This window comes from Macrotis lagotis, chromosome X, assembly GCF_037893015.1.
Source record: "Macrotis lagotis isolate mMagLag1 chromosome X, bilby.v1.9.chrom.fasta, whole genome shotgun sequence".
In the NCBI taxonomy this organism is placed as follows: domain Eukaryota; kingdom Metazoa; phylum Chordata; class Mammalia; order Peramelemorphia; family Peramelidae; genus Macrotis; species Macrotis lagotis.
Genome location: NC_133666.1, coordinates 254,343,202 through 254,368,742, shown reverse-complemented (window position 1 = coordinate 254,368,742; position 25,541 = coordinate 254,343,202). Strand labels below are relative to the sequence as shown.

General features: G+C 38.2%; 1 protein-coding gene across 2 annotated transcripts in view; it reads left to right on the top strand.

Moving 5' to 3' along the window:
- Positions 1–404: 404 nt before the first annotated feature.
- Positions 405–25,541, top strand: part of MAST4 (microtubule associated serine/threonine kinase family member 4) — an 880,607-nt gene continuing 855,470 nt past the window's right edge. The window contains exon 1 of one of the 2 annotated variants that reach the window (XM_074200305.1): positions 405–492. The gene's annotated coding sequence lies outside the window, so the exon portion shown is untranslated. The remainder of the gene's footprint in view (positions 493–25,541) is intronic. The other variant, XM_074200315.1, reaches the window with a different exon arrangement.

Here is a 25,541-nt window from a genome sequence, read left to right as displayed (position 1 = left end):
CCCGAGCCCGCCATGTAGCGGCCGCCGCGCGCCCCGCGGACCGCCCAGAGCGCCGCTCCGCCCGGCCGGGCAGGCAGCAGCCCGAGCCGGCCGCCCCCCGCGCCCCGCGCCCCGCGCCGCCGCCGCCGCGCCTCGGGGAGAGCCGCGCCATGGGCGACAAACTTTGCGAGACGCCGGAGCCCGCGCCCCGCCGCGGGGGCAGCGCCGGCCCCGGCCCGCCCCGGGCCGCCGCGCCCCGCGCCCCCTCGTCCGCGTCCTCTTCGGGCTCCGAAACTCTGTCCGAGGAAGGGGAGCCCGCCGCCCCCCGCGGCCCGCCGCCGCCGCCGGCCCCCGCCCCGCCGGCCCCGGCCGCCCCCGGCCCCGGAGCAGCCCGACGGCGGCCGCCGCTGGAGCCGCAGGGGGAGCGCGGGGCGGCCGGGCGGGCCGGCGGGGGGAGCCCCGCTGCCCGGGGCCGAGCGCGGCGGCGCCTCGCAGGACGAGCGGGACGAAGAGGTGAGCCCGGCCCCGGCCCCGGCCCCGGCCCCTTCCTGGGGAGGGTCCGCCGGGGGCGGGGGCTCCCCACGCTTTCCCCACGCCCGCGCCCGGGGACCCTGCCGGGGGCGGGGGGCCCCAACTGCTGCTGTCGGGTCTCCGGCGCGTGCGGGTGGGCTCCGAGGCTCCCCCAGCGGAGCGCTGCTCGGACCCGGACCCGCGGCGCCCCGACAGGTCGCGGGTGTGTGTGTGTGTGTGTGTGTGTGTGTGTGTGTGTGTCACTGTATGTGTGTGTCTGTGTGTATGTCTCTGTTTATGTCTGTGTGTGCCTGTGTGTGTATGTCTCTGTGTTTGTCTCTGTGTCTTTGTGTGCCTGTATGTCTCTGTGTTTATATCTGTGTGTCTGTGCCTGTGTGTGTTTGTATGTCTCTGTGTTTATATCTGTGTGTGTGTTTGTATGTCTGTGTCTCTGCGTGTGTGCTTGTATGTCACTGTGATTTATGTCTGTGTGTGCGCTTGTATGTGTCTGCGTTCATGTCTGTGTGTGCGTGTGCGTGTGTGCGCGCAGGGGAGAGGGGAGCCGGGGCGGGCTGGGCGGCCAGGGCCGACGGAACACTCCCCGGGGTCGGGAGCACAGCTGGCCTCCCGGGGACCCGCCTTGACCCAGGCGCCGCGGCCGTGGGAGTTTCTTGCTCCGGAAACTTCTCCCGCTCCCCCTACTCTGCCCCGTGGCCGTGAGCCGGCAGGTGCCGGGGCGCCGCGCCCGGCCGGGGCCAGGCTGGAGCTCCCCGCGCAGGGCGGAGAAGTGAGCTCCGGGGCTGTGTTCCTGCCGGGGCTTTACCGGGCATCTTGGCCCAAGCCCGCCACTCCGGACCATGCGCCACTCGTTCCGTCTGCCCTTTGGCTTTCGGGAAGGACGGTGCCCGAGCCTCCCGGCGCATTACTTGGACGGGACCTTGGTTCTCCGGCCCCCCGGGCCTCCCTTGTGGCCGTTTTTGCCTCGGAGCCTTTGGAACGCAGCTGCTAAGCTTGCGACCAGGGCGGTTGGAGAGCGTTTCTGTAGGACAGCCCCGATGGGGAAGCTGGCTTGGGCAGATGAGAGTCTAAGCTTCTCCAGGACCAGGACACTCTTTGGACTTGTTTTTTTTTACCTGTTTTCCCAGCCTTAGCACATAACACGGCACAGACTCGGTGCTTAATGAATGCTTACTGCTTAGACAAAGTAGCACATATGACTATGATCATAGATTACCCCCCCCCAGGAAATTACTTTTTCTTGAAAATGATATCTTTCCATCTTTGATATCTTTGGTCAAATGGACAGCTGTACCTAGCAGAAATAAAAATCAAACGTTTCCTGAGGTTCAAAGGGAGGGAAACCAACACCCTAATTTCCCTGTCCCAGGAAGGCAGAGTCTGTTTTTGTCCCTAGATACTTTTCCAAGGAAAAGAGGTTCTTACTATCAGCCTACAAGTATCAAGTGCTTCCTTTGAGTTAGGCACAGGTAATGCAAAGAGAGAAGAGGTCTCTGCCCTCCAGGAACTTACATTCTAGGATGAGAGAGAACATAAACCAGAACACACAAGATTAATCTAGAAGGTGGCAGGCAACCTGAGTTGTACCTCCTAAAGACACTAGGTGGTCTCAAGATGAACCAGACTCTAGGACTGTCCTGGTAGGGACCCAAGTCCTAAAACTGAACAGTTTTCTGTCAAGCTGCTCTCTGAACTTGGTTTTCTAACTGTAAAGTGAGGTCTTTGGACTGTTTCCTTTTTTATATTTGAATGTACTATATATTGTAGGTGAACCCAGATAGGGTGGGATTAGCACTCCTTAAATTGGATAGAGCTGGTTTTGATCTGGGGAAAGAGAGTTTTGGGAAATGTTAGCTCTGAAGTTTGCCTTCACACAGTGGTTGGAGGCTGCATGCAGGTTGGGGTCTGTTGACTTCCTCTTCAGTACTAATTTATTGTTAGAATTCTCTAACTGTAGGGTCAAATCATCTAATCTGTCTACTTCTTAACCTTTTTTTGTGTGTCATGGACTCCTTTGGCAGTGTGGTGAAACCTCATGGATCCCTTCTCAGAATAGATTATGAAGGAAATGATGATTAGTGTAAAGCTCCAAATTCATGGACCTTAGACCATGACAATCCATCCTAGGAACTCAGGTTAAGAACTCTTGATCTAATCTAACCTCTTAGTTTTACATATGAGGAAACTGAGGCCAAGTGAGATAGATTTACCCATAGTTAGATGAGCTGCACACAACACCCAGCTCTTTTGACTCTCAGTTTAGTTATCTTCCCCACCACATCATGTGTTCTCCTTATTAAGAATGATATACTTTACATAAATTCTGCAGTTTAGCAGTGTCCTCCTTTGGCTGATGAAGATCTGGGTCTTAATATATGATTTATTGAATTGCTGTGGACAAAAAAAAAATTGCTTTTTATCTCCCGGTGATGAAATACACTATTCCACAGGTAGTCAGTCTACTGCTTGGATAACAATCAGTTATCTTTGGGACTCTACCTGAAAATTTCTTAGCTTGGTAGGACCAGACATTTTTTTCTCAAGAATCAAGGTCACCTGCAACAGGATAGTTCTGTAGTGAGAGATTATTAATATTTATTTTAGAGAGGAATATTTGAGTCACCTTGTATTAACCCTGTAAGAGTCTAGTTGTGGTCAATGTTGTGGTCTGGTGTTTGGAAGTCAGGAATCTCTCACTTTTGATTTCAGTTCTGCTTCTGATTTATTGCCTAGCCTTGGGCAAATTATGTTGGTGTTGTAATCCTTCTAGAAAATAATGATAACTTATTTCACATAGATGTGCTGTATAAGTTGATACAAAAAATGGAAAGACTAATGTTTGTTATCTGTGAAATCTGAGCAAATTTGATGTCAGCTGATACATGTTAATTACATAAGTTTGTGATATTGTATCAGGGACTCCAAAAACTACTTAGGCAAAGATAAATCCTTTGTTCAGAAAACTGGATATTAAAAATATGAGTTTTTTTAAGTAGGAAATATGTATTCTTTTTTTTTTTTTAGGTTTTTGCAAGACAAATGGGGTTAAGTGGCTTGCCCAAGGCCACACAGCTAGGTAATTATTAAGTGTCTGAGACCAGATTTGAACCCAGGTACTCCTGACCCCAGGCCAGTGCTTTATCCACTACGCCACCTAGCCGTCCCTAATATGTATTATTCTTAATGGAAAGAAAAAAATGTCATTATTCTCTATCTCTTATAATGACATTTTTTTCATACTTGATTAAATTTGAGATGAGGGCAAACTTCTTGGTGTTTCCAGTTAATTGTTTACCCACTATTTAGTGATTTTATTGGAATAAGTCTGAAGATATTTTCATCTCCTTAGGCAGATAGGTATAATAGTAGGAAAAGGTAGGAAATCAGTGCAATCAGAAAACAGGAATACCTTTTTTTCTAATTTAAATTTTGCAATTTTTTTTTGATTTTTGCAGGGCAATAGAATTAAGTAACTTGCCCAAGGTCACACAGCTAATTAATTATTAATTGTGTGAGGTGGGATTTGAACTCAGGTCCTCTTGACTCCAGGGCCAGTGCCCTCTCCACTGCTCCACCTAAGTGTCCCCACAATTTTGCAATTAAGATGTTTTGCCTAGATTCCTAAAAAAATTACTAAAGTCTAGCTTTGAAGGCCAACTTTTGAAAATTCTCATAACTCAGCAAATCTAATCATCACTAGAAAATTTAACATTACTATGTTTTACTTAAGACATTTCAAGAGATTATGTTTAAGAAAGATGGCAGTCATTCAATAATTCTATATTTTATCTTGTTATTGTCAATGGAACTTAAAGAAACTCCAATCATTCTTAACTTTAAAAAATAACACTTTAGTTTTATGTGGCACAGCTTCAAGTTTTTCCTATACTGGAGATTAAACACATAAACCACAGCTGGCATAGTTTAAATTTTTTATTTAAATAAACTGTGTCTGACCCTAACTACTTGTTCCTTAATCTTATGGATTTGAGGTTTGTGAGAAGGGGCATTCCTCCTGGCAGTAAAGGTGATCACATTGGGAAGGTCCTATGGTAACTAACTATTTTGGCTCAGAAAAACATTTTTGACATCTGCTTTTGGCTAGAGAAAAATGATTATACCACCTTTGAAAATAACTTTAAATTCTGTGGCTTGGATGAATATCAAGCTTCAGACTTTGGTGAATTATGATGCCTAAACTCTGTAGGTCTCAAACCAAGAAGTTAAACAGCCCACACTTGGAGAAAGATGAAAAAAAAATTGCTTTAAGTAGTTTTGCCAGCTAGAATGGAAACAGAGGTTTAGTACTAAGGAGACATTTAGTCTTATAGCTACTCTTGTGCATTAACTAGGGACTGGCCAGATGGCAGAAAAAGACTTTGATGGCAGTTAAAAGGATATCACCTCTAGTTCAAATGGATTATTTATACCTGACTCTGTTTTCTGTTTCCTGACTGATGGCAAGAACAGTTTGAATATAGCTTTAATTCTTTGCCCTCCCATTTCTCACTCAATAGTGTTTTGATGGTCTGATCTATTTAAAAGTTTTTTGGAATTATCCAAGGCTTGGAACTGATAGCATCTAAAAGGGAATGAGGAAAAATACTGCTGAAATTCAGGTCTGTTTGGATACCTTTAAAAATTGCAATTAAACTCATTAAGTAGAAAGTTTGGGAATCTTCTGAGCTCTGCTTAGACTAAAACAGACGTTTTGGGGGTGAAATTCCCAAATGCCAGTTGTAATGCTTTTTTCCATCTCCCTTACCTTCAGTTAAAGAAATCATATTTTCAAATATGAAAAGAGAATTGGTTAACAAGTATTTTTTTCTAAAATGTATTTTTGGACTGTTTTGCTGAGATATGTTACCTTTTTTATAGATGTGCCCAGTGTCACAGATTGAAAATGATAATTAGGTAAAGTTTGGAGCAGATAGACATCTTTAGAATCACAGATCTAGTTTCCATATTTAACTAAGAAGCTAAGGAGAGAAAAAAATGAATGAAGACTTAGCACTTATTCCTTTCTCCTAGAGATGTGGGAGGGGACTGAATGAATCACTATTGTCATCTAAAGTGATGGAGTAGGGAGGACTGGGAATTCTCTGGGAAGGGTTTGGTCCAAACAACATTTGCTTAGGAAATGTGAAGAACTGCTCCCTAAAATGATTTTTTTGAGATTTTTTTCCTCCTTCTACTATTGTTTTTAAGTTGAAGACTTTATATATTTTGAGTAAGTAAAGAAGATCTTGGATCCTGAAGAATGATTATAATTTATAAGGTAGTATCTTTTCTTTTCTCAACCATAATATCATCTTTTGAAAGAAATGAGGTATGTTTAGTTTTAATTTTGGTTTGCTTTAGAAGCAGATTGAAGGACTAGTCCTTGCGTTTAAAAGAGCTGTAAAGGTGACCATGAATGTCACTTTTCAGTGTGGTTTTTCTTAAGACCAGTATTTTACTTAATGGGGAATATTAATGAGCTGACAGATTGGAAGATGGGGGAGTTGTGTAGAGATGATACTGGTTGACAGATCGACAAAGCTATGCTACCATGAAATGCTTGCTTCTGTTTTAAGTTCCAGGGGAATCACTTAGCTTGAAGTATTCTTAAGGGGAATTGTTCTGAGATTAGTTCTGTCAGTTTGTGGCACCTTTAACATCTGTGTACTGCCTCAAATTAGGAGAAGAAAGATGGACTAAGGGAACTTTAGAGACTTAAAGACTTCCTAGTTTCCTTCCTCCCATCTTTTCTGATGTCAGTCTGTCACAGAGCACTTGCTAGGCAACTAGGTGGTACCATATTTGGAGGCAGGTAGACTCTTGTTCATGAGTTCAGATGTGGCCTTGTTTACTAGCTGTGTGAACTTGGACAAGTCACTTAACTCTGTTTGCCTTAGATTCTCATCTGTAAAAGAAGTTGGGGAAGAACATGGCAAAACAACTCCAATATTTTTTGTCAAGAGGTCCCCAAATAAGAGTTGGACATGATTGAAACTACTGAATAACAGCAATTATATTGAAATACAGTTTTGGGGAATTATTGGGCATTGTGATATATAATCTGTAACTTGAGGATGCTGAAACTGGTGGATCAATTGAGTTTTTGAATTTTGAGCTGGCACCAATAGCATGAACTCCTGAATGAGGGGGGTTGAGGGGAGTCCTACCTTGCTCTGCTAAAAAATGAGTGTCTTTTATCTGCAAATAAAGTCTAAGCTTCTGTACTGATTAGCAGTGTATCTCTGACTTCCAGTCTAGGAGAGATAAGGAGAACTAGTCTGATAGAAAGGCAATTATAAGGACATCCTACCCTAGAAGTAGCTTGTAGGAAAGACTTTGAAAGAACAGATAATTGTTATATCATCATTGAACATAAGGCAAGATGTCTTTTACAAGAAAAGAGTTTCTTATATTGGGTTATCTTGGTGTGAAGGAGAGAACTCGGTGATATTTGTAATAAATGATGCCCCTTGGTAGAGAAAATAATATGGTATCTTTCATTTCTATAGTGATTTTGTAATTTACTATTACTTAGTTTTTACATACTATAGCAATCTTCCACTGAAGAACTTATGTACTTTTAATACTCATAAATCTGTTTGAAGCCAAGCTGTCAATATTACCTTGATTTTTATATATGGAGAAACAGATCTAGGAAGAATAAGGCGGTGGCAAAAATCCTCAATAGGCAGAAGTTCCCAGGTCTCTGATCTGATGTTTTTTGTAACATTTTGGCTGTGTAAACATATAGTAGTCCCGGGGCAGGCTACTTATTCATGAGCAGTCAGGCAAAAAAAAAAAAAAATCTGGTGTATCACTTTTAATTTCATGGGGGGCAGTGTTTCTTATGATATACAGACAGGCAAGTTTTATGGTGTATGGTTCATTAAATCTTCTATTAATACACACACTTTCTAGTTTATGGGACCCTTGCTTGCTCTTAGTGATCATTTATTAAATGATATCTTAAAACAGTCTTTGTACACTTTAAATTATTAGCTGTATTTGTTACTAGCTACATTACAGGGCCACCAGTTATGGGTGTGGCCCTTTCATTTAAGTACAGTCCCATAATTCTATAAAGACATCACTTATTTCTTGAATTGAGAAGGAAGTGAAAAAGATAAATTAAAAATGAATATCTATTCCTGCACAGATATGTAGAGCTTGAAAGCTTTCTGGCCTTTTATTTAGTGGTCACCTTTTTTTTTTTAGAACACATTTTTTTTTTACTATTTTATTTGTTTTCCCCAATTACATGTAATGGTAGTTTTTAACCAATCACTCAGAGTTTTGAGTTTTACAATTTTTCTCCCTCCCTCCTTTCCCTCCCTCATTCTCCCAACATAAAGCAATCTGATATAAGTTATATTTATAGCCATATTAAATGTAGATTGATATTGAACATGTTGAGAGAAGAATCAGATATAAACAGATGAAAGAAAACATTGGAGAAAGAGAAAAGATAATCATAAGACAACTTTTAAAAATTGAAGATAATAAGTTTTGGTCTTCATTCAAACTCCACAGTTATGGATGGTATTTTCCATCACAAATCTTTTACAATTGTCTTTGATTATTGTGCTGCTGAAATGAACAATTCATCAAGGATGATCATTGCCCCTATGTTGCTGTTAAGGTGTACAATGTTTTTCTGGTTCTGCTCATCTTATTCAGCATCAGTCCATGTGGATGCTACCAGGCTTCTCTGAATTCCCATCCCTCCTGGTTTCTAATAGAACAGTAGTGTTCCATGACATACATATACCACAGTTTGTTCAGACATTCCCCAACTGATGGACAGTCACTTAATTTCCAATTCTTTGCCATCACAAACAGGGCTGCTATGAATATTTTTGTACAAGTGATGGGGTAAAGGGGGTAAAACCCTTTTCATCATCTCTTTAGGTATAGACCCAGTAGTGGTATTGCTGGATCAAAGGGCATGCACATTTTTATTGCCCTTTGGGCATAGTTCTAGACTGCTCTCCAGAAAGTTTAGATGAGTTCACATCTCCACCAGCAATGTATTAGTCCCAGATTTCCCACATCCCTTCCAACATTGATCATTTTCCTTTCCAGTCACATTGGCCAATCTGAGAGGTGTGAGCTGGTACCTTAGATATGTTTAATTTGCATTTCTCTTATCAAAAATGATTGAGAACACCTTAACCTTCATGGGCTTCAGTTTTCCTCACCTATAAAATGAGGGTTTCGAACTTAATGGGCTCTGAGGAGCTTTCTTCCTCCTAATTTATGACATTTTGATCTTCTGTGAAAAGTTTTTTGTTCTGTTTTGTATTAACTTCTTGTGACTTAAATTCAGAATCTTCTTTTAATGATTTTCCTTGAACATAGAAATAGTAATGATGATGATGATGATGATTTTCCTTGAACATAGAAATAGTAATGATGATGATGATGATAATGATGATAATAATAATATATAACATTTATATATTGTGCTTCAGAGGTTGCAAAGCACTTTGCAGAAATAATCTCATTTAATTGCACACAATGAGCTACCGAGGTAGGTGCTTTTTAAAAAAAATCTCCATTTAATCCCTAGGAGGAGATAACTAACTAACTCACTCTCTCTCTCTCTCTCTCTCTCTCTCTCTCTCTCTCTCTCTCTCTCTCTCTCTCTCTCTCTCTCTCCCTTAACTGTTAAATAGGAATAATAAAGATCTACCTCAAAGAATTATTGTGAGGATCAAAAGAGATATTTTTATAAAACCACTAATGGTGCCTTAGGCCTTTCCTAAGCCCAACATTCAATTTATTATAGACTACATTAGTGTAGGTTCATAGCTATCTAGTCTACATCTTAGAATTTGTGCAGATTTTTCCTGGTTCAGTATCCTCATACTTTTGTTTCATTTCTCCAACATATTCAATCAAATCTAGATCTTAATATTTACTTTTGTTTAAGACTTGATAATTTAATGGTTTAAACTAGAAATTAATAGGTACTTGATGGGAGGATAAGTAGAAATGCTGGTACAACTGAGATTTTTTTCAGAATCTAGCTTTAAGTTCTAGGATAATGGCAAACACTAATCTTTGATTTTGCTATGTGTCTAATAGAAGGCAAATTCATGAGTAGGCCAAGCTTGCTATTTGTATATGCTGTGAAATTTAATATATCTATTTGATTCCTGTGAGTTCAGTTCTACTCTAGAAATTACTACATTTTTTAAGCATAGATTTGAAATTTGAAATTTAAGCATAGATCTGAAAATAGGTTCAGATCCTACATAACTTGAGAATACTGGTGATCATAAGTGTGAAATAAAGGGAGTCTACTTTTTCCACCCTTGCCTTTGATCCTGGTGTTTTTCAAAATTTATTTAAAAGTAGACCATGTGTGGCAAGCCTTGCTGTCTTTTCAAGTATTTCCATGGCATAGGTGACGTAACCTTCAGTTCCATGGTATGTATCCTATAAATGTGGTGGTGAGGTTGGATGGATAATTTAATGTTTATGTCGTGATTCTCTACTTAATTAAAAATCAATATATTTTCATAATAGAAATGTTTCTATGTAAATTTATTTAATTCCCAATCTATGATCTTTTGCTCTACCATAAGTTTTGAGGTTTTTTGGGGGGTTTGTATTAACTTCTTGTGACTTAAACTCAGTATTTTCTTTAATGATTATCCTTGAACACAGAAATAATAGCTAACATTTATATTGTGCTTCCAAGATTGCAAAGCACTTTACATATATAATTTCATTGACTCCTCATAATAACCCACTAAGGTAGGTGTTTTATGATTTCTATTTATAATCTACTTATTTTTGTAAATTCAGAAATTTTAAATTTCTCCACCAAACTTAAATTACATGCAAATTTAATGCACCTGTGAATAAATTTCTTTTGCTTGTGAATGGTTAGTTTTGTATACTATTTATGTTAATACTGTGTCAAAGCATGTAATAACTATAGCTTTTGACTTTTTTACTTTTGTTCATATCTAGGGTACTGTGATGAGTTCTAGAAGTCACATTTTGGGAAGAGTGGTGATGAGGAGGGCAATCAGGATGGGAAGGACTCTGGTTTGTGCATTCAAAACTGTTGAAAGGACTGATGGGTTGATCCTTCAGAAGATTGGGCTTGGGGGGGAGAGAATTATGGCCATGATAGCTGATCTTGAATTAGAAGGGCTGCCTTATTTGTGTATACTCAATGAGGGCAATAATTTATCAGTCATGCTGTGAAGAACATGATTGTATAGAAGGACAATTTATATTCATATAAAAATTAATGAGATTGGCCTCCCAAAATTATGACAACCAAAATGGTCTTGTTTCAAATCACTTCTCTGAAGTGTCACGTCCTATAATATCTAGGTAACACTTAGGTAATAAGATGATTAAATACCTAGGTAATCAGGATAATTAAACAAAGAAAAATATTCCAATGTCTTAGAAGATTATAGAAGATTTTCTATGAAATAGAATGTTTTGGAATGGAATACTTTGACTAATTGAATATTTTGGTTCACTGAAAGTTAACTTGAAAATCTATTTTGATTCAGTTTTTGTTGCTTAAAAATCTTTTAAAAAATGTATTAGTACAGTTTTCCTGCCCTAGTAAGCACAACATGTGGAACATATTTGAATCTTTTGATGATTGTGGATTTTGTTGCATTTCATTCTATTAACTGACTCCTATTACTGATAGATAGGATATGAATCTGTAGTCCACAGTAGAGGGGAACTTCTGTACATAAAGAAAAGCAAAAGAATAAAAGATATTTCTTCATGTCAGATTTTGTTTTTGTGTCATTTGCTTTTTTTCCCCTAAGAGTTATAGTTTTGTGATTTTTAACAATGGGGATAACAATAATTTGTATTGCCTAGTATTTATAGATTTTTAAGAAGCAAAAACCCTTTAAAATCCTCATGCTAAATAACTAGGTGATTAATCTCCAGTCAAACTTTATAATTCCTGTCTCCTGATCCAGTCCTGCCCCCTCCTTATACAGTACATTTGCACTGGACATCTCCTATCCCTAGAATGGACTTTACTGGTATCTTTTTCCAAGAGTCTGGTTCTACCTCTTCAAGGAAAGTGTGGTTCTCCTTTAGTCAAAAGTAAGATTTTTCCATTGATTCTTATTCTATTATTTAATCTCTTCTGTGAATTTTATTTCTTTCTAAATTTTATTAACAGTAATTAACATTTATATATCACTATGTGTCAGATGAATAGTAGTTGCTAAAATCTAGTTGGATATAATCTCATTTGATCCAACCTTATTATGTGGATACTATTTTTAATCACCATTTTACAGTTGAGGAAACTGAGGCAGACAGAGTAACTTGTTCAAGTCATACTACAGTAACATGCCCAAATAAAGGTTTCAAGCTAGATTTGATGCTCTATCTATTGACCCACCTACCTGCTGTAAATAATTTATTATTTCAATTAAATCACCTCATCAGTTTTATTCATTTGACAGTGCCTTTCTGGTCCAAGTTCATTGTTCAGTCATTTTTCAGTCATCTATGACTCTTTGTTTTTGAGATATTTTGGGGGTAAAGATGTTGGAGTGGTTTGCCATTTACTTCTCCAGCATTTGACAGAGGAGGAAACTGAGGCAAACAGGGTTAAGTGACTTGCCCAGTGTCACATAGTTAATAAGTATCTGAGACCGGATCTGAACACATGAAGATGAGTCTTCCTGATGCCAGGTCCTTGTTTTATCCACTGGGTCATCTAGCTGCTTACTACTTCCTTATTGGAGACTTTTTTTTTAGGTTTTTGCAAGGCAATGAGGTTAAGTGACTTGCCCAAGGTAGTTAGGTAGTTATTTGAGGCTGAATTTGAACTCAGGTCCTTCTGACTCTAGGGCTGGTGCTCTATCCACTGTGCCACCTAGCTGCCCCAGAACCTAAATTCTAATCTCAGCTGTGACTCCTACTACTTTGTGACTATTGGCAAGTCATTTAATCTCTTTGGGCATACTGTAATATGAGAGCTGGACTTAGTTTCTGAGAACTCTTACAATTCCAGATAGATGAGTTTCTATGATAGTTTTATTGCTGTTTTATGTCATATCTTGGCATAAATGCCAGTTCTAAGTCAACAGACATACTGAGGCAACTTTAAATGTCACCTCAGTAAATGGTTTTTCATATAGTTGCTTATTAATGTTACTTGAAATTAGATGATAATTGCTAACTTTTATAAAGGAAATGACAGCTAAAGTTTGTCTATTGTTACAGGTCTTCCCTCCCTAATACAATAGATGAGTTCAGCAAAGTTTGCTATAAGTAACTCCCCAGTGTTGCATTATAAAAAGAGAGAGGGATTGTATGGGAAAGTTATTTTTGCTAGTGGATTTTATTGCTATCCAAAGCAAGAAAGCTTTTAAAAGCCACATGTTTAAAGGCAAAAACTCTAATTTTCTGTTAAAGCATTAACCACATTAAATTCTAGAAATAATCCTATGCTACTGAATTCATAAAATTAAGATACAGAAGTGAGAAATATTTAACAATGTGTTTTTTATACTCTATTTTTTTATTTTTTAGGTTTTTGCAAGGGAAATGGGGTTAAGTGGGTTGCCCAAGGCCACACAGCTAGGTAATTATTAAGTTTCTGAGACTGAATTTGAACCCAAGTACTCCTGACTCCAGGGCCAGTGCTTTATCCACTGTGCCACTTAGCCGTCCCAAAATTTAACAATGTTAAAAGAAACTTGCGATATGTTTCTTATGCTACAGTTTTCTACTATAGAGGAAGTAATTGCTGATGTGTTATTCTGTTATTTTGACCACTTTGAAACTACTTCATCATGAATTTGTTATCTCTCACACTACCTGGTCTTTTGGCCAAAAGAGCTGATTTGCCTTTATAGACAATTGACTTTGTAGTTTCTTACTGACTTTGTGGATAGGATAGAATAGAATAACTTGCATTGGACATTAAAGAATGAAAATGCATAGTATTCAAATAAAAATAATAAATTAATAACCTAATATTTATATGGCACTAATGAGAGATGAGAGGTTCTGGGAGTGGTTTGTACATTCAGGTAAAAATGTAAATACTTTAAAATTGATAAAGAGGGATACAAGGAAGATGGAATCTTTTTATGTCTCTTATATTTCATTTTCCTTCCTAGAATGTGGTTGACTGGAGGAAGGGATCAAGCTCAATTAGATAAGAGTTAGATTAATTGTTTTTTTTTTTTTTTGGTAAGGCGAATGGGGTTAAGTGGCTTGCCCAAGGTCACACAGCTAGGTAATTATTAAGTGTCTGAGGCTGGATTTGAACTCAGGTACTCCTGACTCCAGGGCTGGTGCTCTATCCACTGTTCCACCTAGCTGCCCCAGATTAATTGATTTTTGAGATTTTTTTTGCCCCAAACTTACTGGTATAGGGACTAACTTGGACTGTGAAAATCAGACTGATATTGGGAAGCTGGAGGTTTACAATCTTTGAAATTACTTGACAGGGATATTTTACTTTGTTATAGTCAGTGTAGACATGGTCAACTTTGTCTAAAGCAATATAATTTACCTAGTACTCCTAGTCAAATTGTGGTTGTCTTTGATTGTCTTTTGTACCTTCTAGTATTACCTATTTATTAATTTATTTTTCAAATTAGCTTAAATTAACATTAGCTAAAAAGAAAACTATAGATTGCTTTAGGTACTGGTATTGTTGTTGTCATTTTCAGTCATGTCTGACTCTGTGATCCCATTTGAGGTTTTCTTGGCATTACCGGAAACTGGTTGAAGTGTCTAACCCAGTGTCACGCAGCTAAATAAATAGCTGAAGTCAGATTTGAACTCAAGTCTTTCTGACCCCAGACCTAATACTATCCACAGCTCTATTTAGTTGCCTATTAGATTACAATATTAGGTACATGTATATGGAATATAAAGTTTAAGTGCTATCCAGGCTAAAAGCATTTATACAAATGTAAGTCACTCCTGCAATAATGATGATGATGATGAAGATGATGATGAGGAGGAATGATGAATTACATAGAGAGAACTGAATATGGAAAACCTAAATTCTAGTCCCATGGTGGCTGACATACTGTCTCTGTGATCCTGAGGCACTTGGGTACCACATTTGGAGTTAGAAAAACCTGAATTCAGTTTTAGTCCAGTACTTAGCTTACTAGCTTTTAGCCCTGAGCAAGTCACATAACTTCTTTCTGCCTCAATTTCCTCACTGTAATATGGGCATGATAATAGTACTAGGGCTATTTTGAGTATAAAATGAGATATTTGTAAAACCCTTTATAAACCTTAAAGTCCTATGTAAATGCTAACTACTGTTGTCATTGAACCTTTTAGTCCCTCAGAGTAGTTAGGGCCTTATTTGGACAGGGATGGAATGTAAAAACAAAAGATAATAACTCAAAATATAATAATATATTATGTTTATTTTATAATATGCCTTGTGTACATAACACTAATTATATATATATATATATAATATAGTATATATTATAGTGACCAGTATATGTAATGTAACATAGTATATATCATTTGTGACATAAGTCATAAATATTATATTTTGAGCCTAGAAAAATGTATATCGGTTGAGGCAGAAAGTATGCAAATCAAAAGTTGTAGAATTTTAACACTATATGAGATTTATTATCCCTAAAGAGGCTATAGAAAGAGAATTATCTTGCCAAAAATGGAAGAAAAAGACTGATATTTTTATACTATGTGACAGAGAGGTTAAAAATTTACAGAAATATTTTCTGAGCAAACAAACCTCACTTCTCATCGTAAATAAAGACTGCTAATAGAAACACAAGCTGTATCTTTGTAATGCAACCTAAGAAACCTATGAAGTGGCAAAGATCCAGAATGGAAGTAAAAGGTCATATGGGTAACATCAACACGACTAATATGTCAACAAAAGCACTAAATAATGACTCAGTCAAGTGCATTTGCTTACAGAAAGAGAAGGATTCATGATCTCATTCCTTACAGGATCAGGTCACTGCTTCCACAGAGGACATGAAGCTCCTTCTCCAGTCTTGGAGATTGACAACAGAGTTTGCAATGAAATAATCATTCAGTGTGTCACTGTAATTTGCATAATCAAGCTCCTACTGATTATCTGTAAAGCAGTGATCACAACGGGGCAGTTAGGTAGCATATGGTATGGAGCATGGGCACTAGGATCAGGAACACTTGTCTTCATCAGTTCAAATCTGGCTGCAGACTCTTAGTAGCTGTGTGACCCTGGGTGAGTCACTTAATCCCGTTTGCCTATAAAGTAGTTATCAAGTATCAGAATTATATATCAGAAGCACGCTACTCTTTATAAATGGACAAATTCTTGCCCCAGATTGCCTGTATAGAAGCGATTCACAAAAATTTAACAAAGGTTTTTGAATAGTTCTTACTAACCAAAGCATTCCTTGTGTCTGAACCGTGTGAAACTAAATTCTCTCAAAATGGAGAGCTGAAGAAATTAGAACTATTCCCATTGTTCTATCCACCACTGAAGTTGTCTCTGAGTTGCTTTCATGCTTCTTCAGAAGATGAACTTGCATGGAAAACTTAGATTCAGTTCCAAAAAAATCAATTCTTTTATCCCCCTACACAATAATTTGGCAAATATTAAATGTCAAAGAACAGTTCTCAGAAAGTATCCCTGTCTTAGGACCATTTTTTAACTGAATTTCATTGAATCAGATAAAAAAAATGAAGTAATAATCTCCCATTTATAACATTGTTGCTGTGACACTGGCTATTATTTTGCCTAGAGTTGTGCTTTTGTGGAGCTAATTTAGTATGTTGGGTATGTTAGCTTAGGAATTCTCTAATTTGTTGTAAAGATAAGTGATGATTCATTCTTATTTTAATGATCCTTCTGTGTATGTGTAGAGAATATATAGTTAGGTGTCTATTACATGTATACATGTACATGTAGGTGGGACAACTAGGTGGTGCAATAGATAAGAGTGCCAGACCTGGAGTCAGGAAGACCCGAGTTAAAATTTAACCTCAGACACTTACTAACTGTGTGATCCTGGCCAAGTTACTTAACCCTATTTGCCTTAGTTTCTTCATCTGTAAAATGAGCTGGAGAAGGAAATAGAAAACCACTCCAGTATCTTTGCCAAGAAAATCCCAAATGCTGTCACAAAGAGTTGGACAGGAACGAAATAAGTGACTAACAATACATGTGTGATATACATTTGCTTTATAATCTAGTCTTAACTTGGTGGATTGAATGCTAGGTTTGGAGTCTTAAGAAGATCTTGGTTCAAATCCTGCCCATGAGAGTGAGTTTAACATATCTGAACTTCATTTTCCTCATATATAGAGAATGGGGATAATTTCTGTGGTACTGTACAATCTTTGTGAATTTCAAGTCAGATCACGTAAATTGAAGTTGATTATAATGGCTAGTTATTTTTTCAGAAATTAATGAGGTACTTCAAGATCCTTTGTGTTGTATCATAACTTACCCCTGTTTCATTATATAGAATTTTTCAGCTTTTAAGAGCAAATGACTTGTTCTTTCTTTAGAACTCAAGTACTCCACCTTTATCTCTGAACCTTCCTCTATCCTCTCTTTCCAAGTATTTCCTTTACCTTTTCTAGGCATCTCACGCCACCTAAGTATGCAGTCTTGTTCCCAAATTTCCTTTCCTTTCACTCTATCTCATTTGATCTCTCCTTGGTGCTATGACTTTGAGCTTCCTATTTAAAAGTCTAAAAAATGAAATTATTAATTAAAATGACATTCTAATTGGTAGTACTCTGGGAGAAATATATATGTGTATCTATCTATATCTATATCGATATCTATATCTATCTATATCTATATCTGTATCTGTATCCATCCATATCTGTCTGTGTCCGTATCCATATCTATATCATCTATATCTATATATCTACATTTATATTAGAATGATTAGAATGTGTTCTTTCAGTCCCAACAAATTATCTAATAAATGAAGAACTGGAAATCAAAGATGTTTCTCTAGCAAACCTATTACCATCCTTCCACTAGGGTCTTGACCTTTGTAAGTGATTATGTAACCTATGGACAGATGATTCCTGCAATCTCAGGTCCACTTTTTGAATGGGCATTCCTTACTTCCTCTATTTCCCATCTTCCAATTTCCTCCCCCTCTCAATTCAGTCCTCATCCTTGAAAATTCAGTGTTTTCTTATCAAATTTCTTCCTTGGTGTTGCTATCCCAAGTTTCAGACCCAGATCAGGGTCATTTTGTTGTCTTGGTCCTCCCTGGGGTGTGTATTTTTTGTTCCAGCATCTGCTGCTCTTATTTTGCTTCTAAACCATCACCATTCTGTCTTTCACAAGTCTTTTTGGCTGTAATGGCACCTTGCTGGTTCCAGCTGCTGGACACCCCAAGTCATCTCTGTGATTTCTATCCTCTCTCTTCTTGTTGACTCTCAGCCTGGACATTAGAGCACTTTTTGGAAGAGGTTTTTGATTCTTTAGGCTATTTTTAACATTAGTTAATAATTAGTTTCCCTAATCCTTTTATAGCACATGTGCACTAAATAGGAGTAAGCTGTAGTTCAGTTGGAATGACTTTGGAAAATGGAGGTGAAACAATACTTAGCCCTCTATTGGGATATTGGAAAGACTTTGGCCCTAGGGTGAGAGTATAAGCCTGCTGTTGATTATCATGGAATCCTCCTTCTTAGGTCATGATTCATAGGTGATGAATTAATTACTCAAAGGTAATTAATGTCTTTAGAAGCTGACCTTACAAATGGTTCATTCAGCCATATTTTGCTCTCCTTCAGCATGCTAAATTACAACAGTAATAAATAACACGCGTTTATATAATACTTTAAGGTTTCCAAAGGTATTTATAAATGTCTCATTTTATCTTCCTGGAAGATAGTAGTGGGTATGTTATATCCATTTTTACAGATTTAGGAAACTGAGGCAGACCAGGGATTAATTGATTTGCCCAGGATTACCCAGATAGAGTAAGTGTCAGAGGTTGAATGTGAACTCTGTTCTTCCTGAAACTAAGTGGATTACACCACGTAACTCTGCTATTAGGTATTCTCCATTCTCATCCTGTCTTCTCATGCCTCAGTGCATTTGTACAGGGGATTCCTTTCCTCTTCCTGACCTCTAAAACCCTAGAAGGTCCAGTTTATGTGCTTGTGCTATTCATTAGAACATGAACTTCTTGGGCAAGGACAGTCTTTTCTCTATTTGTACCTTTAGTGCTTTGCACATAGTAAGTGATTAAAATAAATACAAACTTTTTTGCTTTTTCATACCATTAAACAAATATCTATTAAATATACTTTTGTACCAGACATTGTGCTAGATTAATGATGCTTCCCTTCATTCCATAGCTTAAAGTGAGCTTAATTTTTTTTTATCTTGAATAATTTGGATTTCTTTCTTCCACTTATCACTTTCTACCTTTTTATGTTTGAAATTTATTTTTTTATTCTCATTTTGTACAAATGTTTTTTTACATTAATAAAATATTCTTCTTTACAAGTAAACAAAATACCCCTCCCCCCATGAATATAGATAGACTTGGGCGAAAAAAAGTAAAGGGGAGAGAAAAAAAATTAAAATTAAAAAAATAATAGTAATAATTGTAGGTATGGCCAGGTGGCGCAATGGACGAAGCACCAGCCCTGGAGCCACGAGCACCTGAGTCCATATCCAGCCTTGTAAACCCAACAATCACCCAGCCATGTGACATGCAAGCCACCCGATCCCCACTGCCCTGCAAAAACCAAAAAGAAGAAAAAAAAAGACCCAAAATAAAATAAAATAGTAATAATAGTAGGGGTGGCTGGGTGGCAGACAGAGCATTGGCCTTTGAGCCAGGAGCACCTGGGTCCAAATCCGGCCCCAGACACCCAAAGATCACCCTGCTATGTGGCCCCAGGCAGGCCACCCAGCCCCACTTGCCCTGCACCCTCCCCCAAATAATAACAAAAAATGTGCTTCAGTCTTTGTTCCAACACCAACAACTCTGTTACAGGTGGATCACATTATGATAAGTCCATCACAAAAGTTACTTCCATATTTTTCCAATGTTGCCATTGCTGATCGCAACTCCCTCCTTTCTTATTTCTCCACTACCATGTACTCTATTTTCTCTCTCATTTCACTCTGACTCTGCTGTAGGGTCGTTGACTGGCTCAGCATACAGATCCCTGGTCCTGGGGCCAAGAAGCCCTGAGCCCCCTACCACCCCTTAGGCCCAGAATCCACCTGGCCCTATGGTCCTGGGCAGGCCTTCCAATCCTAACCCCTTGCAAGAAGTAAAAAAGAAAATGTGTTATATCTGACTACTCTCCCCCCATGGTCCATCCTCTCCTCCTTTATTCACATCCCCACCCCTTCCCCCTGCTCCCCCCTCCTTCTTACTCCAGATGTCTATACCCCATTGTGTATATTTGCTGTTTCCTCTCCTAGCCATCTCTGATGAGAGCAAAGGTTCCCTCATTCCCCCTTGCCTCCCCCCTTCCATATCATTGCAATAGCTCATTGTAATAAAAAAAATCTTATTATGTGAAATATCTTGGACTATTCCCCCTCTCCTTTTTCTTTCTCCCATTCCATTTCCCTTTTTTTCCTATTGACTCCATTTTTACATCATATTTTATCTTTGAATTCAGCTTTCTCCTGTGCTTCAACTATAAAAGCTCCCTCTACCTGCTCTATTAACTGAGAAGGTTCATATGAATATTATCAGTATCATTTTTCTATACATGCAGTTCATCCTCATTAAGTCCCTCATATTTCCCCCCTCTCCTCCAATCTCCATCCTTCACCTGAGTCCTGTATCTGAAGATCAAACCTTCTGTTCAGCTCTGGCCATTCCAACAGGAACATTTGAAATACCCCTGGTTCATTAAAAGTCCATCTTTTTCCCTGGAAGAGGACATCCAGCCTTGCTGGGTAGTTCATTCTTGGCTGCATTCTAAGCTCTTTTGCCTTCTGGTATATTGTATTCCAAGCCCTACCAGCTTCCAATGTAGTTGCTGCTAAGTCCTGTGTGATCCTGACTGCAGCTCCATGATATTTGAACTGTGTCCTTCTGGCTGCTTGTAATATTTTCTCTTTGACTTGGGAGTTCTGGAACTTGGCTATAATATTCCTGGGGGTTGGTTTTTTGGGATCTCTTTCTCTGGGGGATCGGTGGATTCTCTCCATTTCTATTTTGCCCTCTTCTTCTAGAATATCAGGGCAATTTTCCTGTAGTAATTCTTTGAAAATGATGTCAAGGCTCTTTTCCTGATCATGACTTTCAGGTATTCCAATAATTTTTTAAATTATATTTCCTAAGTCTGTTTTCCATATCAGTTGTTTTTTCAATGAGATATTTCACATTTTCTTCTAATTTTTCATTTTTTTTTGTTTTGAAGTATTGATTCCTGATTTCTGGTAAATTCATCAATCTCCCTGAATTCTATTCTTTGTCTGAAGGATTCGTTCTCCTCAGAGAGTTTTCTTATCTCTTTTTCCATCTGGCCAATTTTGCTTTTTAAAGCATTCTTCTCCTCAATAACTTTTTGAACTGTTTTATCCATTTGACCAAAGCTGTTTTTTAGCATGCTATTTTCTTCAGCATTTGGATTTCCTTGACTAAGCTGCTGACTTCATTTTCATGTTTTTCCTGCATCTCTCTCCTTTCTTTTCCCAATTTTTCTTCCAACTCCCTCATTTGATTTTCAAAGTCTTTTTTGAGCTCTATCATAGCCTGAGCCCAATTTCTGTTTTTCTTGGAGTCTTTAGATCCAGGAGCTTGTGCTTCCTTATCTTCAGACTGAGTATTTTGATTCTTCTTGGGCTCATTTGCAAAACATTTCTCAATGGTCTTCCTCTTGTTTCTTTGCTTGTTCATTTCCCCAGCCTAAGCCTGTTTTTGGGGGGTGCTTCCTGAGCTTTTGGGACACTCCCACAAGGGTCTCAGTGTGTGAGGCTCTGTCCTCCCTCCTGGTCTGTGAATGACCATAGGCACCCCCCTCTGCCACGGGGCTGAGGTGGGGGGGGGCTTGCTGTTCTATTGGGGGGCCTAGACTGCTATCAGGATCTGAATGTGGTCAGAGCTCCAGAGTCCTGTTCCAGGGGCAGAGGACAGAGCTCTGCAGTCTCTCTTCACTCCCCTCCCTCAGCTCAATGGGCTCATGCCCTGGGGGCTCCTGCTTACTGGCTCCACCTGCTTCTGTTTCTGACTCTGGGCTGCAGAAAGACCAAGCTGCTGCCTGTGTGCCCTGAGGGCTGGGCTCCATGTGCTTGCTCTGGCAGAGGTCTCCCGCTGTTCCCCCACTTTGTGTCCGGTGCTCCTCGGGGTGCAGCTCAGGAGACTTCCCCCGTGCTGTGAGCCACGGCTCCCAGTGCCCTGGGGCTGCCTCCAGGAGGCTGAAGTTCTTTCCCTCTGGCGGGCCACCCCTCCGACCCTGGGGAGCAGAGCCTTTCTTCTCTTTTCCAGGTTACCTTGTGTAGGAGAACTGCCTCACTGGGTCCCTTTGTGGGTTCTGTCTTTTGAAAGTTTAGTTAGAGTCCTTAGCTGATGAGTTTTATCAGAGAGCTCCTAAGACTAGATCCCTTCTTGCCGCCATCTTGGCTCCGCCCCTTTTTTCCTGTTTTAGACATATTCTTCTCTACTTTAAGCTCCTTTAGTGTAGAGTTTGAATATTTTTTATCTTTCTATTCCTGGAGTCTACCATAGTGCTCAAACGTTAATGGATGTTTGAATTGAATCAACAGCTGCAGACGAGAAACCTAACATTTTACTGAAAAGTTTTGTATTGTTTTAAAAGACTACATATACATCTAGATGGGTTGGAGGAGACATAGGAACCAGGAGACAGACCTACAAATAGAGATTTAGCTTTGTAGATTCTGTGATTGTCCACAGAAAATTGTAGGTTTCCCTTCATGTGGAGGAATTCTTCTTTCCTGAGAAACTATAAGGTCACTGAAGGACTGACCCTTGGACTATCAGTACTGGAATATTGTATTGTCAGAAGCACAGGAATTTGATCAATCAGATTTCCTTCTGGGTGTATTGTAATGGGGCCGTCAGTTTCCTATTTCAAGAGTCTCTGTGCAGAGAACAGCCTTAGGAGCTGGGGAAGATTAATGAAAATATGATCCTTGCTTCATAGAATGCCAGCCTGTCTAGTAGGGTAAGCTTCCTTGGTTTCTGGATGAGTCTTCTCAACAAAAGGATGATATTCTTGACAAGAAACAGGCTTTTATATCATAGGAGTCTTTGGTGCAAGGTTTAGAGGGTAAATTGCTAATGCATAAATTGCCTAGGTAAATTTGTTAATACATTTACAGAATTTTGTGTAATTCTATCAGTAAAGAGTTACATTTTCTTCTGCTAGCTGTTTGCTCAAATGGGGATTGTGGGTAGGGAAGACAAAGTAAAACAACACCCTCTCAAATACTTGAGTTATGCATAAATATTTTTTTCTTTTTAATTTGTTATTTTTCTCCAATAAGATATAAAAACAATTTTTTATATTTAAATAATTTTTGAGTTCCAAATTCTTTCCCTCCCCCTTTCTCTCATTGAAAAGGCAAACAATTTGATATGTTATACATGGAGTCATGCATAAATTTGAAGAGAGTCTTTTCTACATGTGGAAGCAATGTGGTTCCATGGTAAAAGCCTTCAACAGGGTTTAAAGTCAGAGGAAACTAGGATCAAATCTCATCTCTGCTCTTTTGCTTCCTTTATGATACTGGGAAAGAAATATTACCTCTCTGGGCATCAATTTCCTCTTTGATAAAATGAAGGAATCAGTTTTTTTAGTAAGATTTTATTTATTTTGAGTTTTACAAATTTTTCCCCATTCTTGCTTCCCTACCCCCACAGAAGGCATTCTATTAGTCTTTACATTGTTTCCATGGTATACATTGATCTCAGGTGAATGTGATGACAGATAAATCATATCCTTAAGGAAGAAAAATAAAGTATGAGATAGCAAAATTACATAATAAGATAATGGTTTTTAAATTTCAAATTTGAAGGTAATAGTCTCTGTTCTCTGTTCAAAGTCCACAATTCTTTCCCAGATACAGGTGGTATTCTCCATTGCAGATAGCCCAAAATTGTCCCTGGTTGTTGTACTGATGGAATGAGCAAGCTGATCATCACCCCCATGTTGCTGTTAGGGTGTACAATGTTTTCTGGTTCTGCTCATCTTGCTCAGCATTAGTTCATGCAAATCCTTCCAGGCTAAGGAATCAGTTTGATGACCTCTGGGTTCCTTTTACTTGTAAATCTCTGATCATATGATTTTATCCCTCTGAATGTTATTCAGTAATGGTGGGTTTCCTTTGGACGATTTGCAGGAAGAGAATGACCCTCCTTTTTCCTTGATGGTATTCTCTGTTGCCATGAAAATTAAGAAGAAAAGTTGGTTTTCCTTTGTCAAAAATTTTTCTTATATATGAAAACTGTTCAAAGTTATAACTTTTTCCATGAAAATTATTGATATAACTAAAGTTTGTGGAGTTTTCCTTTTAGTGTATTTTTCATCTTAATCTTTGCTTTTTATAAATACAGCCTGATTTATCCAGTAGCAGAGATATCCTTTTTAAAAAGTATTGATTTATTTAAGGCAATGGGGTTAAGTGACTTTGCCCAAGGTCACACAGCTAGGCAATTATTAAGGGTCTGAGGCTGGACTTGAACTCAGGTCCTCCTGACTCCAGAGCCAATGCTTTATCCACTACACCACCTAGCCACCCTCTCAGAGGTATTCTAAAGACCCCCTAGGACTTGCCATTCCCCCCCCCCCCCCCCCCGTCACTGCATCCTTTCAACATCCACGTATTTCAGTCTTTCTGCAAATGAACCCTCATATAGTTGTATTCCTTAATTAGGGTCAATGCTCTGGGAGACTAGGGAATGTCTCATCTTTTCTGTTGAATCACCAATTCTTAGCATATAAAAGGCTTAATAAATGTTTTTCTTGATTGACTTAAATTACTGTCATTGACCCACTATGTTATAATGTGACACCCACCCCCCCTTCTTAGCTGTGTGACCTTGAGCAAATCACTTAATACTTTTTGAGACACTTGCCTTTAAAAGTTAGGCTAATGATACTTGCACAATTTACCTTTTGAATTGATATATATATATATATATATATGCCTATTTATATTTATATATGTAATATATAATCATATGCTGTTATAATAGATGGGATTATATATCATCTAATAGTATATGTAATATATTATTATCATGATTGGAGTAATAGCATACTATTATAATATGACATACAATAGTAAAAACATAATATTTTTATATATAATATATTATATAATAAAATAAAAGTAATAATTATATCATAGTATCAATAAGGTAGTATAAATAATACTGTTACTAGTATATACAAGAGCACATATATGTACTCATATATACATATGCCTTTAATATATTAATATATGTATATGTTTATACATATACATAATCTATAATCATAATACTATTATTATATATGGGATTATATATTATCTAATTATATATAAAGCATACTATTATCATACTATTATAAAATCAGTTAATAGTAATAACAATTTTAAACATATATAATAAAATAAAATTATAAATAGTAATTACATATAATTTAATAATATATATATATATATAATCCTACTATGGTATATATATAGTATATACATATATATATGTATAGACACTATTTAAACACACACACACATACACACACATACTGTTCTTATATATTTGTTGTTCAGTCCAACTCCATTTGAGATTTTCTTGGCAGAGATATTACAGAGATTTGCCATTTCCTCCTCCAGTTAATTTTACAGATGAAGAAACTAAGGCAGACAATTAAGTGACTTGCCCCAGGTCATACAGTTAATAAGAATCAGAGGTAAAATTTGAATTTAGAAAGATGTGTCTTTCTTATCCGGCACTGTGTCCACTGCTTATTAATGTCTATATATTGAGTATAGATCATGCTGTTTGATGATATATATTATATATGATGTGTTCTTATATATTTATATATAATCATGAATA